The sequence below is a fragment of the Bos javanicus genome, chromosome 24 (assembly GCF_032452875.1).
Source record: "Bos javanicus breed banteng chromosome 24, ARS-OSU_banteng_1.0, whole genome shotgun sequence".
NCBI classification, from domain to species: Eukaryota; Metazoa; Chordata; class Mammalia; order Artiodactyla; family Bovidae; genus Bos; species Bos javanicus.
The window spans coordinates 86,369-105,355 of record NC_083891.1 but is presented as its reverse complement, the minus strand read 5'-3'; the positions used below and the strand labels follow the sequence as shown (position 1 = coordinate 105,355).

The window sequence follows — 18,987 nt, the reverse complement described above, 5'->3', positions numbered from 1 at the left end:
GCTCTATCTACCTGGTAACACAGAGCATCTCTTTCATGGCTACACATTTTTTGTACAACTCATGTGTGATAACTTACCCTTCCTATGTCAATTGCATAAAGTAATAAAAATGACAGTGATAAACATTTTTTCATAACTTGGGGAATGTTAAAGGGAAGCTAGTAAAGCAGAAAGTCTGTGACTTAAATTCCAGTAAAGGATACAGAAAATCTGTTAAGGAAAAACTCAAGAAGTACAAAGTATGTTAAATCACTCTGCACTTACTTTCTATTAATTGCCTGAATGTGCCATATTTGTAGCTTGAATTTCTCACTCCTGTATTTAAAAACACCACTTATTCTATTACAAGTTGGCCAAGACAGGGCTGTCTATTAAAAGAGGAGGTTAATGAAGATGATCTGGATAAATATTCAGAATAAATGAAAGAGTGGCTAATAGTGCATGGTAAGATTTAGTTCTGTACAGTTTGGAGACCACCCAGGTTGGAGACAACCAGGATTTTAGGGCAAGTGACTGAGTTTTAATATATAAGACTACTCTTAAAGGTCTAGTCTCCACAGTAAGCCAAGGGAGTGAGAAGTGGGGGAAGGTTACAGGGATGGATTTATGTGACCTTCAAATGATTTTTTCTAATAAAATACTAGGAAAAATTAGAGAGCAATTCTAAGATGATCTTTCTGAGTCTCTATCATTCTGAAGTAAATTTTATTATAAGCATTCTGTGTTTTTATGTCTCTTAAATACATGACAAAATAATTATAATGATAATGACATGTAATTAAAATGAATTTTCATTTCATTCTATCAAATATTGAAATAAAATTTATTTATTTGACAAATGCATACTGAATACTTAAAATAATCAAAGTATAGAGTGAGGATACAATGGGAAAGCCAACAGAATTAATAATTTAATTCATGATGAGACACAGTGCCATATAATTGATTAAATGAGGAATGTATTGTATAATCTAATTCATCAAATCCTTCATTTGTCATTATCCAGTCACAATCTTATTATGGGAGAACTAGATAACTAACTTACTAAATGAGAATTTCAATAAAGCCTCCTGGATGATTTTAGTCTTTTTTTCACCTAGCACAATTCTTGACACATAGTAATTGATAACTGGTTAATAACTTTTTCCACATCCAAGATCAGATCAGATCAGATCAGTCGCTCAGTTGTGTCTGACTCTTTGCGACCCCATGAGTCTCAGCACGCCAGGCCTCCCTGTGCATCATCAACTCCCGGAGTTCACTCAGACTCACGTCCATTGAGTCAGTGATGCCATTCAGCCATCTCATCCTCTGTCGTCCCCTTCTCCTCCTGCCCCCAATCCCTCCCAGCATCAGAGTCTTTTCCAATGAGTCAACTCTTCGCATGAGGTGGCCAAAGTACTGGAGTTTCAGCTTTAGCATCATTCCTTCCAAAGAAATCCCAGGGCTGATCTCCTTCAGAATGGACTGGTTGGATCTCCTTGCAGTCCAAGGGACTCTCAAGAGTCTTCTCCAAAACCACAGTTCAGAAGCATCAATTCTTCGGTGCTCAGCCTTCTTCACAGTCCAACTCTCACATCCATACATGACCACTGGAAAAACCATAGCCTTGACTAGACGAACCTTCATCCAAAAGAGATGAGTTTTCTTTTCTTTTCTTTAGAGATTAAACAAGTAAGATGGCTCAGAAAGTTTATATAATCTGTTCCAAAGTCAAACATTCACTGTTCAACATAGATTTGAATGGCATAAATTTTGTTTGGTTTTGTTTTTCATTATGTCCAGGTTAGGGAGAAAATGAGGCACTGGCCCTAACTCTCACCAAGATAAGATTGTTTTAGAGAGATAAGCTAAAGCACTTAACAGTATCTGGTAATTATTAGAAAAAAAATACGAAGCAAGGTAGATAGTTCTAAGAACCACAAGACTTAGAATATTTGAGTAACCATAGCATGGTGGGCTGCAGTTAGTGAAATCTACCTGGAAGTAGTAGATTTCACAGAGTTTAATACACTGTGATAGTACTGAGCAAAGATTGGTTTGAAACTGCTAGTCCAGGTTCACTACTTCAGGGAATCATTAGGGATTCCAGAGAAAAATACTTAAGTTTGAACTATAGATGATGGAGCCTTCTATATACCTGGATTGGATAAAGGGAATTTAAAATATCAGGCTATAAAGGATCCAAAGAAAAAGAAAGCTGGAGGAGTTGTGTTTCTTTCTGAGACTGGATCAGTTAATCTTAAAGGAAATGAGAGACAGTAACCTGGAGGGGAGTTGTAAATTTATTCTGATTTGTTTGGAAAATAAGTCATCAACATCCAGCTATTGACTCCTCAAAATTTACGTCAGAACCATGGACAAGGAGTTAGGGTCCAGCAGAGATCCTTAAACATATAGTTTAACTCCCATTGCTTATTGATGCCTAAACTGAAATACAAAAAAGGGATGTGGTATACTCGTGCCAACAAGTTAGAAAATAGTACAAGAGATGAGATGAAGGAGACAATATTTTGCTTCATTTTCCAAATAGTCCAGTATTTTAAAGAATACCTTCTGTTGATATAATTATTAATTTTTTTAAATATGAAAATGACGCTTATAGACATATGAGGCACGCTTTCTTATTTTCCATAGAAATACCTGAAAATAGGTAAAATGCTTTCAAGTTGTTCAGGAATATAGATTATGGTTTTGAGTCATGCATTAAACAGTTTTTATATTTTAAAATGCAAATTAATTTGTAGGTATTTTCACATATTCCTTCTCTTTCTAATGGCCTAGACTGAGTGCATTTTCAAGATTAAAATTTTTAAAATAATTTTCAATTTGTCTGAAATATTCAACTATTGGTAAGACAAAAGAATCTGCATTTTAAAAGCTTTTGTTTATTTTCTTGGTAATTCATAATCATTTCATTGATTTTCCACTTTTAGTCTGCAAATGCACTTACCAAAATGGCATTTACGTTGTCTTTTTCAAATATGATTTGACCTGCTATCTGATAAAGAATCTCAGAGGTAGGATTTTAGACAAATAGTAAGGGAAAAGATGCTGAGAAGATATAAGTTAATTGATCAATTCATGCAGTAAGTCAAGTATTAAATAAAGAATAATCTGTGATTGAATATATAACCTACAGTGTTTCCCACCAAATCAGAAGAATATAATTTAGGGGAGAAGTTAGAATAGAGCCCTGCATTCTTTTAAATTATTGGGAATTATTTTAAAAGCCTAAAATGTAATTGTTAGTTGAATGAGGTTGTTTATTTGACCACTACAAATATCCTCTCTTCACTATTCAGTTGTTACATACTTAAATGTCATTTTGTGGCCACTGATGTTGATTCTCATACACTAGATAGATTTGCAGTTTTTCTCTTCCAAACCCTACTTTATGTACACAGATTTGAATGGCAATTTCACTGAAAATGAAAAATAAGGAGAGGAGCATTACAGATTTGAAAATAAATTGTGAATATATTGGTTCTGAAGTTTGGAGTAAATGAAATAAAATATTTTAAATACTAAGGCCTTGTGTTTTATATAGTTGAAGTAGAGAATTTTGGTGTGATTTAGTGGAATGATTAATTCTCAGTAGTTCTTCCTAGTCTATGCTTCTTGAACTTCTGCCAGGAGAAAGGTATTGGTTTGTTCAAAGGCATAATAGTTATGAGCATATTATTAGAGCTGGTTTTACATTACTTTACAGCAGTGACTAGAAGGAGGAGGAGGTAAAAATAACAAGAATGGAAGAGAGAAAAGCCAGCCTGAGATACTAAGACATGTGATATAGGAACAGAAAGAAGCAAACGTTTTCAGGATGACTGATTATTAGGAAGAGTTGAACAGCTTGAGTACATCTCTTAGAAAGAATCCAATTTATGCAAGTGAGTAAGACACTGTATGAGACTAAAATTCAAGTGAAACCTACTATTAACCTCAAATGCCTTACTGAACGTAAAAAACAAATATTTTTATAGTTTGCGGTGATACCTTTTGAAAAAATAGAGGTAATTATACTTTGCTTGTTATCCTTTTGTTTGACTATAAAATATAATATTCTATCTGCAAATTAAGCACATTTGTAAATTAATAATATTTGTAAATTAGGTACAACAGATATATAGCTGATTTGGGCCATGTATATAGTACTTTGGCCACCTCATGCGAAGAGTTGACTCATTGGAAAAGACTCTGATGCTGGGAGGGATTGGGGGCAGGAGGAGAAGGGGAGGACAGAGGATGAGATGGCTGGATGGCATCACTGACTCGATGGACATGAGTCTGAGTGAACTCCGGGAGTTGGTGATGGACAGGGAGGCCTGGCGTGCTGTGGTTCATGGGGTCGCAAAGAGTCAGACACGACTGAGCGACTGAACTGAACTGAACTGATATACCTCATGATTCCAAATTGGTTGATTTTTTCTATTTATCACATTTCCACCTAGGATAGATGGAAGGAAATTTCTCACATACAACATTATCCACATATAAGTGCTTTTTTATTTTCTCTCAAGGTTTCATTTCTGTGTCTATTTTCTCAATAACAAATAGTGAGAATAGGAAAGGGATGACTGATTTTTTTCTACAGTACCATTTCTTGAATTCAACCAGGGCATATTATCCAGTTATGTTTGATAATACATGCTAATAGAATGGTTGCATAAATATGCTGCATTCTACAGGGTTAGTTTTTAAATCAGGTGTCAAAGTTGTTTATCAGGAATTAATATTTTCCAGAGAGGGACAAAAAGAATGCAAGGAAAGCCTTTCAAAATAAAAATCAAATCTTTTTCTTCAAGTTTTGAATGCTTTCCATTTTAAAATGCCCATGACAAGGAATAATATACATCATTGTATTTACATATTTGTAAAGATTGATAACTATTTAATTTCAAGTGGCTACAAACTGCTCTGAGTCATGGAAAATAGGAATAACACCACAGAATTTATTCTCTTAGGACTTTCTCAGAAAAAGGAAATTGAAATTCTCTGGTTTTTACTATTCTTACTTTGTTACGTTGCAATTCTGATCGGAAACCTACTTGTCATGATTTCTATCGCCTCCAGTCAATTTGTGAAGCAGCCCATGTATTTCTTTCTGAGTCACCTCTCCCTCGCAGACCTTTGTTACACCTCCACTGTGACCCCCAGGTTGATCGCTGACTTGCTGGCAGCAAAGAAGATCATTTCCTACCATGGCTGCATGACATAGCTCTTCACCATGCACTTCTTTGGGGGGATTGAGGTCTTCATCCTCACAGGGATGGCCTATGACCGCTATGTGGCCATCTGCAAACCTCTGCTCTACACTCTGATCATGACCAGACAGAATTGCGTTGCCATGATCGCTGCTTGCTGCGCTGGGGGTTTCCTGCGTTCCTTCGGTCAGTTTCTCCTGGCCGTCTTTTTACCCTACTGTGGCCCATGTGTATCCTTTGCTGAAACTGGCCTGCACTGACACCACCAGAATTGGTCTCCCTGTCATTGCCAACTCGGGCCTGGTGACTTCTGTGGTCTTGTTGGTCTCCTAGCTGTGATCTTGTCCACTGTCAGGTCCTACTCTGTAGAGAATCGCTGCAAAGCTCTCTCCACCTGCAGTTCCCACAACACTGTGGTGGTCCTCTTTTTTGCTCCTTTATTCTTCATTTACATTCGACCAGCAACTACTTTACCAGAAGACAAAGTGTTTGCTCTTTTTTATACTATCATTGCTCCCATGCTCAATCCTCTAATCTACACACTGAGAAACTTGGAGATGAAGAATGACATAATGAAATTCTGGTGCCATATCACAGTAAGAAAGGAAATGAACTAAAATATACCTCTGATTTTCACTGCTGAACTTGGATGAATATATGGATTTTCTACAATGAAGACTTTAAAATGTATAACACTTGCCTTATATGCTTTTTTGTTTCATTTTGTTTTAGCAATATATAGATTTAAGTACGAGCAGAAGCTTACAACTCCCTGGATTTGTCCAGACTCTGCTGTGCTCTTTTCTAGTTTTCTTGTTTTCTTATTTATATCTCCTCTTCCCCTCTGATCTTTTGGCTGTGTAATCAATTTAGATATTTAGCAGTAGACTATCAAAGGCATCATGTAATACAAATCAACACTGAGAACCTATACAGCCCATTCTTATATGTGACTTTAGTCAATAAAGCCAATCCCAGGTAGCAATGATTTAGAAGATAATTCCAACATTTTACTTGCATCATTTAAAGAATATTCTAAAAGACCAAATTTTGGACCTGCAACTATATTTCTTAAAAATATAGCTTTCTACTCTGATAATTTTGTAGCCAAAGGTGATCTGGAGCTTCTCATATGTCCAACACCAGTACTCTTACCTAAGTCCCACATCAATCTCTTTTCTTTTGTTCAAAGGAACTGTCTCTCTCAACTCTGTCCGTGTAAACATGAACTGCAACTCTGGCTAATTCTAGCACCTGATAGTGTATATTTGTTACGGGCATGTGTTCTGGACCCAGAATTGCTTACTAACTATGAGGACTGGGACATATGCTCAACAAACCATCCATCAAGTGATAATAATAGCCCAGCACACAGTCTAGTGAGGATATGTGCAGGACTGAAACACTGCTTGGTCACACAGTAAGTGCTCAACACGTATGAGCTATTTTATTGCCCAGTCTCCTGTTATGCATCAGAAATGTAACCCTTCTGATAATAACTTTCCTTTGCAACAGTGAGGGTGTGAGAATGGGGCTCATATTAATGTCATGCTCCTATTACTAGGCTTCCCTGGTGGCTCAGACAGTAAAGAATCCACCTGCAATGTGGTGGATCTGGGTTCAATCCCTGGGTGGGAAGATCTCTTGGAGGAGCTCATGACAATCTGTTATAGTATTCTTGCCTGGAGAATCCCCATGGAAAGAGGTACCTGGCAGGCTACAGTCCAGGGGGTCACAAAGAGTAGGACATGACTGAGTGACTAAGCACAGCACAGTGTGCAATGGGCACCTATTACTGGTGAAATTAATCTTTTCTTAGAGTGGGCAAGTGGAGAATATCACTCAAAGTCAATGATCACATCTTTGGCACTGTTCAAGTTAATAGCAGTTTTTCCAGTAGGAATTTAAAGTCATCCTGGAGCACCTTTGCCCAATGTCGGAAATGACTAGGAGCAAGATCAGGCCACTAGATAACTGATTAGGAATGGGTAGAATCTCAAAACTCTCAAAAAAATCTCAAAGCTTCGTGGATATGATGTACTTGCATGAGAATTTATTTTCAAGTTGTAGAGAGAGCCAGGTTAGATAAAAATGAGTTGTCAATGTTGAGGATTCTTAAGATGGGTTCATAATATAAAAAAGAAAAATAGCATAGTCCTATGACTCAGTTGAAAATGCCCAACAAATAAACCTAAAAATATTATGTGCTAGAAATTCTTATAGAAAGATCCTAACATATTTGCTTGTTGTTGTTTTAAACCTACTTCTTGACAGCTCTCTGAAAACTCCTGGATAGGGCATGCACAGTATACATGTCAGAGAACATAACAGAGCAGGAAAGTGAAAGATCACTTTCTGGTGTGAAATAAGCAGGGTCTTTAATAAGACCAGCCAACCCTCAAAGTTTCCCTCTGCATCAGAAGCCCTATCCTCCAACCAACCAGACTTGTATTATTGACAAATAAAACTTCAAAAATTAACACAAATGTTTCTGTTTTACTCTTATTCTTGGAACAAAAGTTGTGAATGTGGATTATTAAAATACTTGGAGTCTGCAGCAACATGGATGGACCAATAAATTATCTTACTAAGTAAAGTAAGTCAGACAGAGAAAAACAAACATATATAATCACTAATATGTGGTTTATAAAAAAAATTATCTTACTAAGTAAAGTAAGTCAGACAGAGAAAAACAAACATATATAGTCACTAATATGTGGTTTGTAAAAAAAATTACACAGATGGACTTATTTACAAAACAGAAAAAGACTCACAGACACAGAAAACAAACTTATGGTTACCAAAAGAAAAAGGGGGAGGAGAGGGATAAATTGGGAGTTTGGGATTAACAGATACAGACTACCAAATATAAAATAGATAAACAACAATGATCTATTGTATAGCACAGGAAACTATACTCAATATCTTATAATAACCTATAATGAAAAGTAATCTGAGATGGAAAATATACATACATATGAACACACAAATATATGAACTGAATCACATGACTATATACCCAAAACCAATACAACATTGTAAATAAACTATAGTTTGATAAGATAAGCAAGCAAACACTTCATTGTTAATATTAATCATTAACTAGGGAATTATGATTAACTCCTTCACTTTTGCACTGTGATCTCCTCCCTTCTCAGCTTCTCAAGAGCATCAGCCATATTTCTCTCTTCAGTTGAGTCATTAATAGCACATATAATATCAAGAAAGAGCAGTGAGATTCTCTGTAATTTAGTGAGTGACCTTACTAGTTCTTGCATTCAGGTTATTACCTATCTTTCATTATTTTTGGCTAAGACATTTTACAACTCTAAATAGGGAAGTTGACTCACACAAAATAATATCAATGTCAACAATGTCTGGCCATAGAAATTCAAATTGTGTCAGGTGAAATGCAAGTAATGATAGCCCTTTGGATACTTGACTAGTTTTGCATCAACTTATAAATTCATTTTAGCACCCCTTACTGACGAAAAATATGTGGTAAACTGTTGCCTGAACTGATGGTAACATCTTACTGGTTTCTACATTAAATATTAATAATAAATTCAATAGAATCTTTGACATGTGTCCATTCATCATTTGCATAAAAATTCAATAATATTCTCTTTTAAAATGTATCCTTTTACAAATGGTAAACTTTAAAGAACTATAGAAATAGATCCATTCACAGATACCCACTGACTGTTTTAAAAAATTCAATGGTACATGAAAAGATCTTAGAAGCTTTTAGACAAACAATAAAGATTAAGTAAATTTTTAAAAATAAGAATTCAATCATGATTTCAACTTTTCAACAAATATAAATACTACATTTGCAGGTAAAAAATGGATGAGAAAATACAATTGTCTTATGGAATTGCATAAAGTAAAATTCAAGAGGCAACTAAGGAATAAATGTCTGTATAACGTAAGAATGTCCAAGATTTACACTTGACTAAAATGTCTATAGATTAAAATTTGTATAGATTAAAAAGAAATGACCCACAACTTCCTATTCATTTATTTAAAATATACTATTTGTAATTATACATTTGCTTATTTTCTTGTTTATTTCATTGTCTATCTCTTTCCTTAGTCTCCAGCCTCACTGAGGACAAAGGCTGTTTTGTTCACCACTAAATACATTCTCTAGGGCTTCCCTGGTGGTTCTACGGTAAAGAACCCACTTGCCAATGCAGGAGATGTGAGTTTGATCCGTGTCAAGAAGTTCCCCTGGAGAAGGAAACATATTGCAGAAACCCACTCCAATATTCTTGCTGGAAAATTCCATGGACAGAGGAGCCTGGCAGGCTACATTCTGTGGGTTTACAAAGGAGTGGGGCATATCTTAGCGACTAAACAACAACAAATGCATTCTCCATAGTAAGTTTTGTCCAAGTCAGACCTTTTAGAATTAGGACATAGTAAATATTTTTATATGAATAAAGGAGTAAAACATAGGAGTCTTTTCCAGGCATCAGCCAGAAATTATAATGCCCTAACAAGCTTATTTTTTTCCTCCCCAGGAAGAATTGCCTTAAATCCTGGGTCTACTCGCTGAACTTTTAATTCTAGCTGTAGGGCTCTCGGTATTTCCCATGGCAGCTCACTTCAGTCTCCCTCAGCTAACTGATTCTGCCCCGTCCTGACAAATGAGCATTATATACTCCATGTCCATAGTCATCATATACTCCATTTCCTCATAGTCTCCATGTCCCATGTCTGATCTCAGTGCTTTGGATGTTGATGCAATAGGGAAATGTAATTAAGAACTTTGGCATATTTATTTATTAGGTAGAAACTGAGAAATTGAAGCTATGATTTACATCTTTGGCAAAGTATACTGATGGGAAATTTCTATATTTTTAGAGATATTGAGACCTTTTCTATATTACACATTTTGTCATAATTCTCCTTAAATGCCAATTTAACATCAAGCAGAATATTCAAAAGCAGAGACATTACTTTGCCAACAAAGGTCCGTCTAGTCAAGGCTATGGTTTTTCCTGTGGTCATGTATGGATGTGAGAGTTGGACTGTGAAGAAGGCTGAGCACCGAAGAATTGATGCTTTTGAACTGTGGTGTTGGAGAAGACTCTTGAAGAGTCCCTTGGACTGCAAGGAGATCCAACCAGTCCATTCTGAAGGAGATCAGCCCTGGGATTTCTTTGGAAGGAATGATGTTAAAGCTGAAACTCCAGTACTTTGGCCACCTCATGCGAAGAGTTGACTCATTGGAAAAGACTCTGATGCTGGGAGGGATTGGGGGCAGGAGGAGAAGGGGACGACAGAGGATGAGATGGCTGGATGGCATCACTGACTCGATGGACGTGAGTCTGAGTGAACTCCGGGAGTTGGTGATGGACAGGGAAGCCTGGCATGCTGCGATTCATGGGGTCGCAGAGTCAGACACTACGGAGCGACTGAACTGAACTGATACGTATATATGTATATATGTCACTTTTCTATAGAGACAAAGGCAAAATATCAGAGAGACACATATTTATTTTTTAGAAGTGGAAAAACTGCATGTTAAAAAAAGCCTCAAAATTAGTTCAATTTACCAAACATATCTGTAGCAGTGGAACTCACAAGTTCTCTTGTAAGATTTTATGCAATTAGATATGGATTACTGCATGGAAATTCCAGTTTTTTAAATTCTGACTTTATCTTAGGTATGAAGCTTCATCTTATAAGAAATCTGTCTGATGAGTTAAGCAGCTGGTAAGTTAAATCCAGTTTGTAATTATAATAGTGATTTTCCTTAAAATGAATATTTGAATCATTCTGATTGTATTTATGATCTAAGCCTTCTAACTAACCTTTGAAAAATTCCAGAAACTTTAAAATGCTATTTTTACTATTTGGGAAAACCTGGCTTCAACTATCATGACTTGTGATTTGTACATGAGCTCTTAAAATTATCAGTGCCATGTCTCTCAGCAGCTCTCAAAATATTGCTAGATTTATTTGTCTTTTCATATTTCAAAAATTTAATCATATTATTAGCTCTTTGGATTCCATTATGGAAAAAAGTTTAATATGAAGAAGAATGCACTGGCCCAGCAGATAAGTGGACAGTATTGCAGTGAAGGAACTGAAGATATATTTAAAAAAATTAAAATCAAAACACCAGTATGCTTCTAAGATTATGCAGAAGCAAAAATATATGATGAAATTTTCAAAGAAGCTATTTGAATGGATAGTATTTAAGTGGTAGGTTTCTTTTTCCTTAGTTGAGATGAAGAAAAATTATCAAAGGGGAACATAAATATCTGTCTAATTCAGATCAGTTCAGTTCAGTTCAGTTCATTTCAGTCGCTCAGTCCAGTTTAGTCGCTCAGTCGTGTCCGACTCTAGGACGCCATGAATCGTAGCACCTGTCCATCAATAAGGTTAATTAATTCAAAAGAAAGAAAACAAAAGTGTTAACTGGCTGAAATAAGCAGTACATTTATCTTCAGAAATGTGGAAAGTCAGCTCAACCCAGACCAAAGAGAACGATTTGGCTTAATGACAGGATGTTTCCCCACAGTGAGCAACCCCAGCCTTCAGGTAAGAAAGAGCAGATTGTTTATGGCAGGGAAACTCTGCTATGTCTTATCCATATTTATCCCATGTTACAATATTACATATTTTAAGTAAGCAATTCAAAATAAAAAGTAAGAATAATACAGTGTACCCATTGATAGGACAAATATAATGTCAATGACAATGAATATTTACTAAATGTTTTATCTTAATATATACCAGTTTCTGTCTTAAGCTGTTATATAAGTGAACTCATCATATCTTCACAGCAGATCCCAGAGTTAATTACAGTATTATGCATTTTATAGATGAAGAAGCTGAGGTTATATATTTTACCTGTGATTATGCTCCAAGTGAATTTTGGAGCCAGTATCTCATTCTATGTAGGTCCAGAACTCGTAACCTTAATTACTAGACTCTACTACCACTCAAATAGTGTGAGGACCTCCTAAATTTATAACACTATGGGGGTTCCAAGAGGAAGGAGGGGAAACTAACATGTTTTTGAGCATCAAGTTCTGTATATGTAAGCTTATTTACATTCCACAGTAATCCTGTAAATTAGGCACTGCATGCTTATTTTAAGGAAGAAGGAAAAAGTATTTAAGGAGGTGAAGACTCTTGCATTTGAGTATCAGAGCTGTGTCTGAACACAACTCTTATCTCTGAAGTTTCTGATATTAATATTAATAATATTTCCTATCTTGTTCAGGGAAGGATAGTACAAGGTACAGCTCCTGAGGTGGTGTACTCACATTTTCTCTGGGGCCTTGATCTTATAGTTAGTAATCGTGTGTGTGTTATTTGCTCAGTTGTATCTGACTCTTTGTGACCCCGTGGACTATAGCCTACCAGGCTCCTCTGTCCATGGAATTCACCAGGCAAAAATATTTATTGAAGTGTGTAGCCATTCCCTTCTCCAGGAGATCTTCCCAACCCAGGGACTGAACCCTGGTCTCCTTCATGGCAAGCAGATTTTTACCATCAAAGCTACCACGGAAGCCTTTAGTAATTGTTGAGGATGGCCAATAACTATTAAATATATAGTGCTTTCCAGATATTGCTTTAAGAAATTTCATATTTAGAAACTAATTATTCAAAAAATCAGCATATAAAGAGATATTATCTTTACCTTGATTTTACAGAGAAGTAAACTGAGGCATACGAATTGTAATGAAATTGCCACTGTACTTGTTACTTTTTATAGTTTCAATGTATCAAGCAGAGAAGGGAAGGCGGGAGAGAGGTAAACAGATGTCTTCCCCAAATTAATGGAGAATCAGAAGTCACACATTATTGGAATCTGGGGAGATCTTCAGAGATTATCTAATCACTTTTATTTTATGAATGGGAGCCTGGGATCCTAGGGAATGAGCAATTAAGCAACAAAGTGGGAGGAAAAAACCAGCTATTTTGCCTACTTACATAGTGTATTTACCAGATGATTACATGAATACAGGTATAACTGCTTCTATTTTAGAGAACCAAAGAGATTCCTCTATATAGTCAGGCAGATTGTGTGGGTGAATTCTCTAAGAAATTAAGGGAAGAAGTGCTACATCTTGTTTATTGTATTGTGTTTGGGGGAACTATTTTGGAATTAGAGGAGCCCATTTCTCAGTATATTATTTCCAAACTAGGCAACTATAATTACAGTCTGATAAGATGTAACTCAAATAACTTCTGAATGTTAATTTATTTTGAAAGAGGAAATAATCTTGCAAGAGAAATGTAGACAAATAGGAAAAGCAGAGTTGTAAATATATTAACCTAGAGATGCTACAAATAAAGTTTAAGAAATATGAAAGTTTCATGGAGTATTTCACATGAAGGAATTATTTCCTCTTAAAAGTCAAAAGGGCTTCCCCAGTGGCTCAGAGGTTAAAGCATCTGCCTGCAATGCTGAAGACCTGGGTTTGATCCCTGAGTCAGGAAGATCCCCTGGAGAAGGAAATGGCAACCCACTCCAGTATTCTTGCCTGGAGAATCCCATGGACGGAGGAGCCTGGTGAGCTACAGTCCACGGGGTCACCAAGAGTCAGACACAACTGAGCAACTTAACTAACTTAAAAGTCAAAAAGGATTATGAGTCCACTCATAAAAATGATTTGTTCTTCAGTTTTATCATGAATTACCTGACTAAAGGATGATTATTTATTGTATTATTCCTTCAAAATTATAGCACATTGTTCACTATCCAGATTTTTATTTAATTGATATTTATTTAACATTGACTCTGTGCCAGCACTGCAAAACCCACCCACACACCCTACATCAATTTTGTAATTTGATTAGAAACCCCTTAATCAAGCAAATTCTATAGTTACCTCTATTTTACATCCTAAATTGGCACATTATATGTCACCCTACTTAACACTATTAAGATTATCTCTCTTTTTTAAAAATTCTTGACAAATATAATTCCTTGCTTCCTCACAAAATAATTTAAATTATATAAAAACTGGAACTTTGTCTAATTTATCACTGTATTCTTAGCTCTTAGAAGAATATTAGTACTAGATGTTCAAAAGACTCATATTAAATGAAAATGATTTCAGTGGGTCTCAAAATAACTTGTCTTTAAAAGGCATTGGTGCCATTTTAAGTAGATATTAGGTTTCCATTTTCTCATCAATGATTCATTTCATTGGTTTTGTCATTTCAGATAACTTTCTTGAACATCAGATCATGGAAGATAGAAATAATGTTACTGAATTTATCTTCTTAGAACTTTCTATGGACAAGAAAGTCCAGATCCTCTGCTGTTTATTTTTCTTATTCTGTTACCTGGCTATTTGGTTGGGGAATTTGATCATTGTGATTTCTATTACATGCAGTCAGCTGATCACCCAGCCCATGTACTTCTTCCTTAACTGCCTTGCACTCTCAGACCTCTTCTACACCTCCACTGTGACACCCAAACTCATGACTGACTTACTGATGGAGAAAAAGGCCATTTCCTATAAAAACTGCATGACACAGCTTTTCACCACCCACTTCTTTGGGGGGGGATTGAGGTCTTCATCCTCACAGGGATGGCCTGTGACTGCTATGTGGCCGTCAGCAAACCTCTCCACGACGCCATCACCATGAACAGGCAAAAACGTCACTCAATTCTCATAGCATCGTGTGCAGGGGGACTTCTTCATTCTCTTGGTCTCTTTCTTCTTGAAATTGTTTTACCTTTCTGTGGCCCCAGTGAAATAGATCACTATTTCCGTGATGCATATCTTTTGTTGAAACTAGCCTGCACTGATACTCACAAAATTGGCTTTTTTGTCATTGCCAATTCTGGCTTGATGGGACTGGTGCTCTTTGTGGTTTTGATGGCCTCCTACACTTTGATTCTGTATAATGTGTGCACATATTCTGCAGAAAGCCACCATAAAGCACTTTCCACCTGTAGTTCCCACATCACAGTCCGTGATCCTCTTTTTCACACCTGTCATCTTTGTTTACATTAGACCTGCCACAACATTACCAGAAGATAAAGTGTTTACGCTCTTCTACACAATTATTGTCCCCATGCTCAACCCGCTTATCTACACACGTAGAAACATGGAGATGAAAAATTCCATAAGAAGAGTTTGGTGCAATAAAAGGTTCTGGGAAGGGAGATTAATGATCTGAAGGTCATTTGTCTCTGACACCAGTGACTGTCTTATCACTCCCTCTGTTGCTGATTCTCTCCTGCTAATGGGAAAATCAGTCAGAATGTGTAAAAGCCAAGCCTCCAACAACAGCTTGCCTTCAGTGGTTCCTTCTTTATTTTCCTCTCAATGTGTTTTCCTTGATTTCACTTTTCACTAATAATCCCCTTTGTTTAAAAAAAAAAAAAGAAAAGAAAACTTTTTACAGAGTAAAAACACACTGAAAAATCTGGAGGGAGAGTGATCCTGCCTGTATTGAAGGCTAAACCTGGGGAAACTTCGCTCTCAAAATACTTGGCCTCAAGGTATAAAAGGTAATAATATGTTAAAAGGTAAAAGACAGTTGAAGAATCCACCTGCTAATGCAGGAGACACAGGTTCAATCCTTGGGCCAGGAAGATCCTCTGGAGAAGGAAATGGCTACCCACTCCAGTGTTTTTGCCTGGGAAATCCCATGGAGAGAGGAATCTGGTGGGCTACAGCCCATGGGGATGCAAAACAGCTGGACATGATTCAGCGACTAAACAAAAACAAAAAGGCAGTTATAGGAAAATAAGAACAATCACATACTGCAAACTCCTTTCAGAACTATATACCTAGCCTCGTATCCTACAACTCTAGATTTCTTTTAATCAAGTACCCAGAGATCTTTTTGTGTGTATTTGTGAACTGTGATTATTTTACTTAAGTGAAAAGAATATATAGATCTAAATACAACATAGTGTAAAGTCCAGCCTTATAGTCTACATGGCAAGTCTTACAGTCTGAAAAGCAAGTCACTGTGTGATCTGTTTGTGAAGTAACATTGTAAGTATTGGGGAAAATATATGTGTTTATATATATATATATATATATATATATATATATATATATATACACACACACACACACAAACTCTTGCTATTTTAACTGGGTTTGACATTAAGTATACATGATCAAGGAATAAATAAACTACAACTGACTTTGCTACAAAAAAGAAGAAAATATAAATCCTTTAGTTCCTCAAAATAGATGATTTATTTCAAAGTAAAAGACTTTCACTTACTATCTAAATCCAAGTGTAGAATAAGCCTAAAATAATATTTGACAAAATATAGATCAGACTCAGTGATGGGAATATATATATATATTCTGCTGCTGTGCTTAAGTGTTTCTGACTCTGTGGCCACATGGACTGCAGCCCACCAGGCTTCTCTGTCCATGGGGATTCTCCAGGCACAAATATCAGAGTGGGTTGCCATGTTCTCCTCCAGGGGATCTTCCCAAGCCAGGGACTGAACCCAGGTCTCCCATACTGCAGGCAGACTCTTTACCAACTGGGCCATCAGGGAAGCCCAAGTATACTGGAGTGGGTAGCCTATCTCTTCTCCAGGGGATTTTCCTGACCCAGGAATCAACCAGGGGTCTCCTGCATTGCAGGTGGATTCTTTACCAGTTGAGCTACCAGGGAAGTCTAATGTGTATACATCCATACCTATAGGATTTTCATGATTTTCTAGTGCAAAGTATACATTTTGTTTGAAATACATTTTTAAGATTGCTGCATTTTCTTATGAAAATGTGCATAGTTTTGGATATAAAATGTAACTATTAATAGTATAGATTTGTATTCTATATAATGAGTTAAACTATATTTAATACTATAGATTTATTTTAGGTAATAGGATATTTTCTAATGTTTCTCTCTCAAATAATGTAATACTTTTTAGAATTAATAGGACAGATTATGAATTTTAAAGAATCATATTATTAATATGTCATAAAAATGTTGTTAACTGTTCTCCATACAAAGATAGGCCATATTAATATTTGGCTATATTATGTGTGTGTCTCCTTCAGAATTTTCCACAGTTTATTGTGATCCACACAGTCAAAGGCTATGGCATAGTCAATAAAGCAGAAATAGATGTTTTTCTGGAACTCTTGCTTTTTCGATGATCCAGCAGATGTTGGCAATTTGATCTCTGGTTCCTCTGCCTTTTCTAAAACCAGCTTGAACATCTGGAAGTTCATGGTGCACGTATTGCTGAAGCCTGGCTTGGAGAATTTTGAGCATTACTTTACTAGCAACAAAGATCTGTCTAGTCAAAGCTATTGTTTTTCCAGCAGTCATGTATGGATGTGAGAGTTGGACTCTAAAGAAAGCTGAGGGCCAAAGAATTGATGCTTTTGAACTGTGGTGTTGGAGAAGACTCTTGAGAGTCCCTTGGACTGCAAGGAGATCCAACCAATCCATCCTAAAGGAGATCAGTCCTGGGTGTTCATTGGAAGGACTGATGTTGAAGCTAAAACTCCAACACTTTGGCCACCTGATGAGAAGAGCTGACGCATTTGAAAAGACCCTGATGCTTGGAAAGGTTGAGGGGAGGAGGAGAAGGGGACAACAGAGGATGAGATGGCTGGATGGCATCACTGACTCAATGGACATGGGTTTGGGTGGACTCCGGGAGTTGGTGATGGACAGGGAGGCCTGGTGTGCTGCAGTACATGGGGTCTCAGAGAGTCAGACACGACTGAGGGACTGAACTGAACTGAATATGTATGTGTCTTATTTTTGTACTTGCAAGATACTTTGCAAGTATTTTGCATATTTGGCTTAATATTTAAATGTCAAAAAAGAATGGTGTTTCAGAATTGTAAATAATAATCTTAAGGAGGCAAAAGTTATCAAAGTAACTGAATGAATATGTAGTAAATAATGTAAATTAACCAAATCTTACTTATTTTCCCAATTGAATTATCTCCTCACGTGGATCAGTTGTTTGGAGTTACATTTTCATAAAGATCATCCATTCATCTTCCCAGATAGTTGCGAATATCTGGTAATAACTGATATTTTTCAATATCCCCATCTCTGTGTTTGCTTATAGTGTTTAATAGCCTTCCATAGAGACCTCAGCTCTGCCTTCATGTGTAAATTAAGCATAAACCATAATCCATGACCTTCAGCCACGAACTACAGAGTTTAATACCAGATATTTTGGGTGAGGAATTTTTAAAAAAGATGCTTACAATATATGCCATTCTTATCTCTCTTGTTAATAAATACAAGTACTAGGAAATAAAGAGGCCAGAATATATTGCTTCATTTCACAGAGACATCATTCATACAAATCTCTCTCTCTCGGAATGAGGCTTAAAATAAGACATTATTCTGCCTGCCTCATTCAGTCTGGATTCATGAGCAGTTCAGGTTGTGGGGTGGTGGTTGCTTTTCGCTAGTAAATCACACTGTATGAGAAAACTCATATACTGATTTTAATTCCTATTACGTGGGGATTTCTTACGTTATGTCGGTTCAGTTCAGTTCAGTCGCTCAGTCGTGTCCGACTCTTCATGACCCCATGAAGACCCCATGAATCGCAGCACGCCAGGCCTCCCTCTCCATCACCAACTCCTGGACTTCACTCAGACTCACGTCCATCGAGTCAGTGATGTCATCCAGCCATTTCATCCTCTGTCGTCCCCTTCTCCTCTTGCCCCCAATCCCTCCCAGCATCAGAGTCTTTTCCAAAGAGTCAACTCTTTGCATGAGGTGGCCAAAGTACTGGAGTTTCAGCTTTAGCATCATTCCTTCCAAAGAAATCCCAGGGCTGATCTCC

General features: G+C 36.6%; 2 pseudogenes; both read left to right on the top strand.

Annotated features, from left to right (window-relative positions):
- The first annotated feature begins 5,043 nt into the window (after nucleotides 1-5,043).
- On the top strand, nucleotides 5,044-5,821 carry LOC133237862 (olfactory receptor 4P4-like; annotated as a pseudogene).
- An 8,602-nt stretch (nucleotides 5,822-14,423) lies between these two features.
- LOC133237861 (olfactory receptor 4P4-like) lies at nucleotides 14,424-15,365 on the top strand (annotated as a pseudogene).
- The last annotated feature ends 3,622 nt before the right edge of the window (nucleotides 15,366-18,987 follow it).